Raw genomic sequence first — 10,000 nt, forward strand, 5'->3', positions numbered from 1 at the left:
TTTATATGACAGGAAGGATTATCCTTATTAACAGTATTCCAGTCTATATTGAAGTCTCCCAGAATTATAGTTTCTTGGGGGTAGTTAGTGGAAACCCAGCTAAGGAAGTCTTCTAAGATGGGTATATTGTTGCCTGGAGGTATGTACATGCAGATTATGTAAAGAGCTTTGTGGGCATTTAATTGAAGTTTAGTGATGATGGCTTCAGCTTTAACATCCTGGGTTGGACAGGCTGGAAGGGTGGAGATGCTAAGATGGTTCTTAAATAGAATTGCCACTCCACCACCTTTACATTTAGAACGATCAAACCTATATATGTTGTAGCCTTGGGGTATAATCTCAGTGTCTTTGGTGGCAGGCTTTAGCCAAGTTTCTGAGAGGCACAGAATATCAAAGTGGTGAAAGTCTAACAGGGCATGTAAGTAGGGGACTTTGTTATTAATACTTCATATATTTAGATGTCCTATGAGTAGGGTGTTATTGAAGTTAGGCTTAGGTACTTGAGGAGACATGTGAAGGGCCAGGGTTGGGGTGAATATCGCCATCTAGTAAGGTAGGAGTAGTAAGTCTGGATGTGATGTTGATTTTAGGAAGGGTTAGTTGTTTCATTTTTTATTAGAGGGTAAGGTATAGGTGAGGTGAGAGTTCCTATGGAATTTGGGAAGGTGATAGCTAGGGGTGGAGGTAGAGTTTAGGAATGTTGTAAGAGAGGTATAGAAGATAGATGTATGTTTATTTATATAGTCTGGTTGGTTATTAAGTGAGTGTTCGAAGAAAGTAAGAAGGTATGAAGTATAAAGGGAGGTAGAGAGTAATGCTAAGAATATTAACATGGTGGGTAAGTATGGATTCATTGTAGAAATAGTAGATGTAAGGGAGGCTATGAAGTATGTGTGGAAGAAAGGGTAAGGAGAGGTGATGTTATAGGTTATAAGGAAAAGGAGAGAATGAATTAGTAGGAGGATATGTAGGGGTGGGAGAGGAGAATAGCAAGTATAGGTATAGGCGTATGTGTAGAGAGTGGATGTTTATGTGAATAAAGGTAATAGAGGAATAGGAGAGATGCCAGTAGTAGGAGAGGAGGTTGGTGTAGTAGTAGAGGAGGGAGGGGGGGAGAGTCTGTATGGAGGGGAGGGCTAATGTGTTTAGCGGGAAAGATCGGGATAGGTTGTGAGAGTGAGGGGGTGTGGTTAGGGAAGTATAAGGGTAGGACCCCTGGGGGTGGGTGGGAATTGGGGGTAGGGAGGGGAGTGGAGTGAGCCCGCAGGGTGAACGGAGCGGGATACACAGAGTCCAGAGAGGAAGGAAAAGTAACAGAGAAAGCTAGCATATAGAAGGGTAGAGTTAGGCAGTGTAAGGAGGAAAGGGTCACACAGCACTACAAAGATGGAAAGGGATAGGAGTGAGAAAGTGAGAATAGGAAGAATATGGAAGGCGATACACCAGTACTGTAAGTTTAGTTGTGGTCTGTGTGATACCTATTGGGCAACAAGTAGAGATCCAGAGAGGAGAGACAGGGTTCTGGAGCAGAGTGAACAGACACTACTGGGAGGGGGAGTACAGGCTGAGTAAAATACTAGGGTAAGGGAGAGGAAGAGTAAAGCAGAGTTAAGGGGGGGGCTGCTGCTGGCAGGCTTAGCTGGGAGCAAACAAAAACTGCACCGGGTAAAATAGGTCAAAACTACAATCAAATTAAGTAGACATACTCTCTTAGAATCTTGAGGAGGTGGGTTTGAAGAAGAGTGCAAGGGTCCAGAGCTTTTTAGGGTAGTAGGTAGTAAGTACCCTCGTAGAGTAGAGTAGATTTCACACTCGGGCAAATAGACACTGGGTGAAGCAGGAGAATTAGCTGGTACAGGAGAAAATGAGGGAGAGAATACAAAAGTGTTAAAAATACATAAAAATGCAGTAATTATCAAATAAAGCTGTAGCCAAATACACAAGAACAGAATTCAAATCAACTGCTCCAACATATAACACTTTACAAACAGGATAAGCCAGGAATGAAAATAAACATTTAGGCAAAAAACACAATGCATAGATACCCAGTTAAGAATTACAACAGTTAAACATATGCATTTCCACAGTAGAAATATTGCAGCAGTTTGGTTCAAAAAGACGCAAGGCATACCATTAAGTAAAGCACATATACTCCATCTAAAGGCACAGGGAGAGCATGGGGCATGCCCATAGATCCATAGTGTAAGATAAGGAAGTGTGCCAAGTGTAGGGAGGCCCAGTAGCAAGTAAGACCCGAGCCCAGCCTGCACGTGTAAGGGCACTATTAATACCTTCACTCGGTTCCCAGAGTGCACTAAAACACTACTCAAAATTAACAGTAAAAGGACTAGGCCTTAGACAAGGTATGGTCCCCAGAAGTATCTGTATGGGGTCCTGGAGGCACTGAGTAGCCTCGTATTAAAACGCTAAACAAGGCGCTATATGTTTCCCGCTAATATCAGTGAAAAATAGCCTTGACTAAGTCTTACAACAATACCAACCCTAAAATTACAAGGTTGCTCTATGTGCGAGTAAGGAAATTACTCGGTCAAGGGTACAGCAAAATAACGCTGCGTGTACTGTTGGACATGGAAAATAAGGCTGACACGCTAACGCTGATTAGCCTTTCTGTGTATAAGTTATGACCAGCTAGGTCACGCTGTAGATAGAGGAAGAGTATAAACCACAGCGACAGAACAATTCAAATACCAGAGTCAGTAATCCTCAAATCCAGAAGCAGTTTACAGCTCAAAAAGCTCTACAGAGGCAACGTCGCTCAACATTTGTTAAACACCTTACAGAAGGTTAGAAACAGCAGTCACATGAAAGACGACATCAAAAACATAGCGTTCAACAGCCAAAAATGCTCTGGAGAAGCAACTTAGTTCAGCATATGTTATAGACATTAAAGTCCAGTTTTAAACAGTGGTCGCTCGAAAGGCGACAACAGAGTAACAAAGCTAACAATGTGGATGGTCAGTTAGCTAGTACATACACCAAATAGCTAAGGAAACGCACACTCAAATTGCATCTAAAGGGTAGTCATCGGGTGCCAGATACAGTTCAAAAGAGATATAGGTTACCCAAAGTATTTTAAAGAAAAATGCACAGAAAGCAACAAATACAGAATTATACAATACCTATTGCAGCTAGGAGCGCACAGTTACAGTCGCACAGCAGCAGCGAGGTAGGCTAAGTTAAAGATGGCGCCCTGGGGATAAGGAGGGATTATAACACCTCGCATAGGAAGTACCTAGGAGGGGGAGGAGCATGGAATAGGTGGGAGCAAAGGTAAGAAGCTGAAGGGGAGTATTTTATGTAAAAGGGGGAAGGAAAAGATAGTTTGAACAGAATAGGGGTGAGGTGGGTAGTCAGAGACAGAGTAAAACTGCAGGAGAAAGGAGGAACCTAGGTGGGAAGATAAACTAGAATAGGAGAAAAAGCAATATAGCAAAGTAGATCTAGGTACAGCCAGAATATAAGGGATGGGTACCAACAGTAAAGTATATGGTAGCAAACCTAGATACAGCTAGGATAGGGAGAGAAACTGGGAAGATATAGAGATAATAGAGAGGCAGTGGAAGAGATAATAGAGAGGCAGTGGAAGAGATAATAGAGAGGCAGTGCACAACTAAGAACACAGAGTCCAGAGAGGAAGGAAAAGTAACAGAGAAAGCTAGCAGATAGAAGGGTAGAGTTAGGCAGTGTAAGGAGGAAAGGGTCGCAGAGCACTACAAAGATGGAAAGGGATAGGAGTGAGAAAGTGGGAATAGGAAGAATATGGAAGGCGATACACCAGTACTGTAAGTTTAGTTGTGGTCTGTGTGATACCTATTGGGCAACAAGTAGAGATCCAGAGAGGAGTGACAGGGTTCTGGAGCAGAGAGAACAGACACTGCTGGGAGGGGGAGTACAGGCTGAGTAAAATACTAGGGTAAGGGAGAGGAAGAGTAAAGCAGAGTTAAGGGGGGGGCTGCTGCTGGCAGGCTTAGCTGGGAGCAAACAAAAACTGCACCGGGTAAAATAGGTCAAAACTACAATCAAATTAAGTAGACATACTCTCTTAGAATCTTGAGGAGGTGGGTTTGAAGAAGAGTGCAAGGGTCCAGAGCTTTTTAGGGTAGTAGGTAGTAAGTACCCTCGTAGAGTAGATTTCACACTCGGGCAAATAGACACTGGGTGAAGCAGGAGAATTAGTCTCTTAGAATCTTGAGGAGGTGGGTTTGAGGAAGAGTGCAAGGGTCCAGAGCTTTTTAGGGTAGTAGGTAGTAAGTACCCTCGTAGAGTAGAGTAGATTTCACACTCGGGCAAATAGACACTGGGTGAAGCAGGAGAATTAGCTATTGCAGCTAGGAGCGCACAGTTACAGTCACACAGCAGCAGCAAGGTAGGCTAAGTTAAAGATACATACTTATACATATATATATATATATATATATATACACATACGGATCTACCAGACAACATTGACAAGTCATAACACCGACAACGACTTCACCGACACCACATAATCGACAGTTCACAAACACGACACCTCATACACTCGACACATCATAACAACAAACAAAACAAATCCCCTGTCCAAAACCCACACACACAACACAAGCACACCAAAATCCTTACAAACCAACACTAACCCTTACATACACAACTATCTACAACCCTAACCAAAACCCTAACCCTAAGGTCTGTCACTATCGCACACTCACCTAACCCGCGCACTAACCCTACCTCACTTAACCCGCCCCTAACCCAAAAAATATCACTACTGCACCCTTATCTAACTTGCGCCCTAACCCTAACTCACTTATCCCACCCCTATCCCTACAGACCGTCAACATCACGCACTTACCTTACTCGCACACTTACCTAACCCGCGCCCTAACCCTAACTCACTTATCCCACCCCTATCCCTACAGACCGTCAACATCGCACACTTACCTTACTCGCACCCTAATGTCCATCACTACCGCATACTTACACATCCTTTCCCCATCTCAGTGTTCTCAGCGTCGGTGTTTTCCTCCATCGGCCTTCTGACTTGTCGATCTTCCGAGTCGTTGTCGGTGTTCTGACTTGTCGATGTTGTCAGGTAGATCCATACATATATCTATATATATATATATATATATCTATATATATATATATATATATATATATATATATATGTATATATACATATATATACATATATATATATATATATATATATATAAGTATATAGATATACATATATATATATATCTATATATATATATATACATATATATATCTATCTATATATATATCTATATATATATATATATATATATATATATATATATATATAGATAGATATATATAGATATATATATACATATATATATATATATATATATACATATATGTATATATATATATATATATATATATATATATATATATATATATATATATATATATATATATATATATATATATATATATATATATATATATATACATATATATATATATATATATATATATACATATATATGTGTATATATATATATATATATATATATATATATATATATACATACATATATATATATATATATACATATATACAAACATACATATATACGTACATATATATATATATATATATATGTACATATATATATATATATATATATATGTACATATATATATATATATATATATATATATATACACACACACACACACACACACATATATACATACATGAATTCATTAAACACAACATGGCTAGAGGACAATATATTAGGTTGTCTAGAATTGTTTCTATGGACATCACTTTTATTAATGAGTGTAAGATTTTTACCAGCTTCTTATTAGAAAGGGGGTATCCTTGTGATGTATTACAATCTATTTATGACAAAGTATTTTCCATGAGATACACCAAATTTCCTCCCATTATTTTAAAGGGCTTTTCTCCCAAATCTGTTTACAAGTGTCTTGTTACCAACACTAGTACACACACCACCTCCCCAGGTGAACAATGTCAGCTTGTTTCATCTGGGGGAGCCTCTAGAGTCACAGGTTTTGAAGGTTCATCTAACACTACAGTTGATAGATTTACTTCTTTTCCCATACCAATTTGTAGGGATTCTACGGCTATTAAAAGTGTTTTTTATAATAATTGGGATAGTCTTACTTCTAGCCAAGATATTAACCTTAGATTGGGCCCTTACCCTGTTTATTCACATAAGAAAGTTAAAGCCCTACAATTGCTATTTGAGAATAGAGATTCTCATTTTTTAGTCTCTCATTCTATGGTCAATAACACCAAAGGTATAGTTACTTGTGGTAATTGGATTTCTTGAAAATGGATTTTTACAGGGGACTCCTATATGTTTAGACATAACAATTTTACAGTACATTTCAACAGTTACTTTGACTGTAAGTCTATTTATGTTCTGCATTCTGTGTGGGTAAGACAATACGCAGGCTATCCACGAGAATTAAAGAACATTATGGTGCCATTAGAAATGCTGATTACAGTAATGCATTAGCTAAGCACAGTACTTCTTGTGCATCATTTGTTGAATTTAAATTTCTTGTCCTGGACTATGTTCCCTTATTTTTTGGAGACAGGGATACCTTGTTAGAAGTTAAGGAATTAAGATGGCAGTTGTTATTAAACGCAGAGACCCCCCCAGGCATTAATGAAAGTTTAAATATCAAATGTGTATTAAAATGGCATTACTGATTTTTTGCCTGGTGTTTTAGTGTAATTAATATGATTTTTTATTGATATGCTTTACATCACTGTTTTTATTTCTGTTTTATTAACAGTTTGGTTTTATACATTTCTCATGTCTCTACTTTTGCATACATTAGTTCTTCACTTTACCACACTTGTTGTTTTATATTATTCATGAGCTTACTAGTATTATTATTTCTTGAATGACTGCTTCTTGCATGTACATTGGTTTAGGGATTATGATGTCAATTTACATAATGTGACACTATATATTGTGGAGTCGTATTACACTGTTACATTTCTAAGGAAGTCCAGCACATTAAACTGGATGAAGCCCATTTTTACTGGCTCGTTTCTTTATTAATATCTTAATAATCTCGAAGTTTTGTTGTCATATTATTTAGTTCTTCGTGCCTTTATAGAGTTTTAGTTATAGTATATATTGGATCTCTTGCTGTTGTTTAACATGTCTCGAGGAGAGTTTGGCTCTAGTAGCCTATTAGACCAGGATTTCACCACCATTATTATTCCACCAAATTTCTTTGCTTCTATGTATGGAGATTCACAGAATGAAGAAATCTCCCCTTTAATGTCGTCTCCGGATAACTTTAATTCTGGTTTAAGGAACCTCACTACTGCTACTAGTACCACTACTACTGCCATAAGTAATTCTACTACTACTACCATTCCTGCAACTAGTAGGATTGTTTCTATGACTCGACCAACTACTAGCTGTAGTTTTGTTCCAGCCTTGTTGAACCATATGGACACGGAAGTTCAACTGTGTTACTTACTGAACGTCAACAGGAATATTGATCTCCATGTTGTGACCTCAGCGGCCGATCTTTATTCAGTCTGCACAGCTAATTCAGTCTGCACAGCAAATTCTGCTCAAGTTTCGATGTCTGAGGCCGCATTACAAAATGCTCAGACTGTATTTGACTCGTCCACTACGTCTTCTACTTTTACTACCAGTTTGACTACAAGATTCCTATCCACATTGCAGTAATTTAAACAGGACGTCTAACTGTAATGTTGATGGCACTGCAGTATATGCTACCTTGCCTAATTTACAGACTACTGATAAGGAAGGTCAGTCTAATGCCTCAGCTTTATTGCAACCTCATGTTCCTTACTGTTCCGTCACCCCGAGACACCCATCTAATAATTTAGAGACTATTATTACCACTTCTGGGAGACCCACAAGTGAGTCGACTTTGCCTACTAGCATGCTGCAACATTCTCATTATTTGACAGGAGACTATCTCCTGTCTTTCATCAATGCTGATAACCTCACTAATCCGTTTACAGAGGTTATAAACCAACAAAATACTTCAGAGTTTACTGCTTTCAGATCGTCTTCGGCTGCAGCAGGTTTAAAACAGTACATTTTCACTCTGGAAAGGTTATTTATTACCTTTAAAAACCTACAGTACTATAATTGTTATCTCACTTGCTGTCTTAGTAAGGACATAGTGCCATTAGGTTTACGTATTGCCAAATTTCCGAACAACCTGTCCAAAGACTCAAATTTATACGAAGAGTTAGTTGCATTGTATAATGCTACTGGCCTTATTATCATCAGATCATTGATTGACCATAACAATCTTAGACTGTCTGAAATCAGTAAAGACATCAAGGATTTGTATTCAGATATTATCAAGCATCCGGATCTACACTTGTTTCTACATATTCTCAACGGAATTCATCCAAGAGTCACCCGACATGTGGCCACTATCATCCACAGAAAAATACAAAGAGACACTCTTCATTATCAAAGGGGCAGGGCTTATCCCTTAAGATCGGATGGCCGTTTTAGGTACAGTTACAGAAATTTTCGATCGGACTCTACAGACCAATATAACAGTCATTCCACTTTTACATTGCCTACAGCTACTACTTCTATCACCTCTAGCCTTCATAACCAGACTGTTTCTATGGATACTTATGGCTTGTATCCTTTATCTAGGAGTATGCCCTCTGTTGTTTCGGCGGGATCTACTGGCATGCATTTACCTAGGAGTATACCCACTTCGACAGTCCCTGCCTCATTTTCCCGCCAGTCTGCTCCTCAGACATCTCACAGCAATGTTTACATTCAACCGATTCCCGCCACTACTTCTGCTTTGCCAGCACATTGTCCGATGCCTGTACAGCAGGGGCTTGTTGTTCCCCCCACGAGTGTTTCGCATTTGGGGCATTTTCAGGCTGACAACAGATTTGTAGGGAGACTTAATGAGGGACTGGTTAATAATCTGCAATTACCTCCTCAGCATTCACCAGCCATCAGAAATTTTCAATTTCCAGCTCAGCAATCACCAGCTATTAGCAATACGCTTTTTACTATGCAGAATGCGAGCACTCAGAACACGCTAATTACCACTCCTATGTCAGGCTTGTCATCTCTCAACAACCCTCTACGTTTATTGAATGACACTAACACTACCAGTATTGCTGTCAGCTCTATTTCGGACAGTTCTCCGTTTTTATTAAATAATATTCAGGAAATGGCCTTTATCAACACTAGAAGTAGAGGGAATTCTACTTCCTTCAGGGGTAGAGGGCATTCCTCACTACAGAGAAATGATTCTGCTCATCCAGTCTCCCCTACCACTTACACTACATGAAGTTTTTCTTTAAGGTCTGGCTCCCTTTTTGCAAGGAACCAACCGAGAGGTAGACAGAGAGGATCTCTGATGCACCGACTGACTGATTTAGTTTCTGATAAGGAAATTGTTGATACTAACCTGTATGCCTCTAGCACTGAAGTGTTCAATTTAACAAACAGAACCCTGTCTGATAGTAGTGTCAGCTTATTAAAGTTAGGATTTTCATTTATTCCTGTTTTTCGAGCAGACATTTCTTCAGTACTTATTGATCTAAAACTATATGTTAGGAAGTTAAATTTGAAATTGATGCATCAAAAGAATAATATTCCATCAGGTGATGTTTCTGTGGATAATGAAGTACAACAGTTTAAATTACCTATTAGAAGTTTATACAACCCCCCCCCCTTATGCAACACATTACATATTTTTTCTAAGCTATGTGAGAAAGATTTACGCCTTCTTTTAGCTGGAAATAATAGTACTAAGTGGTTTAACCTATCCAAGCAACAGTTAGCAGATTTAAACACTTTTATCTCTGACAAGACTCTTAGAATTATGAGAGCCGATAAAGGCTCAGGTATTGTTTTAATGGAGCAAACCAGATATACTGACACCTTATTACAGGATCTAAATAATAATGAATTGTATACCCCAGCCACTCTCTCAGATGTTAAGCGAG

This window comes from Protopterus annectens, chromosome 14.part0 (genome assembly GCF_019279795.1).
Source record: "Protopterus annectens isolate FY-2018-M chromosome 14.part0, PAN1.0, whole genome shotgun sequence".
NCBI lineage: Eukaryota > Metazoa > Chordata > Ceratodontiformes > Protopteridae > Protopterus > Protopterus annectens.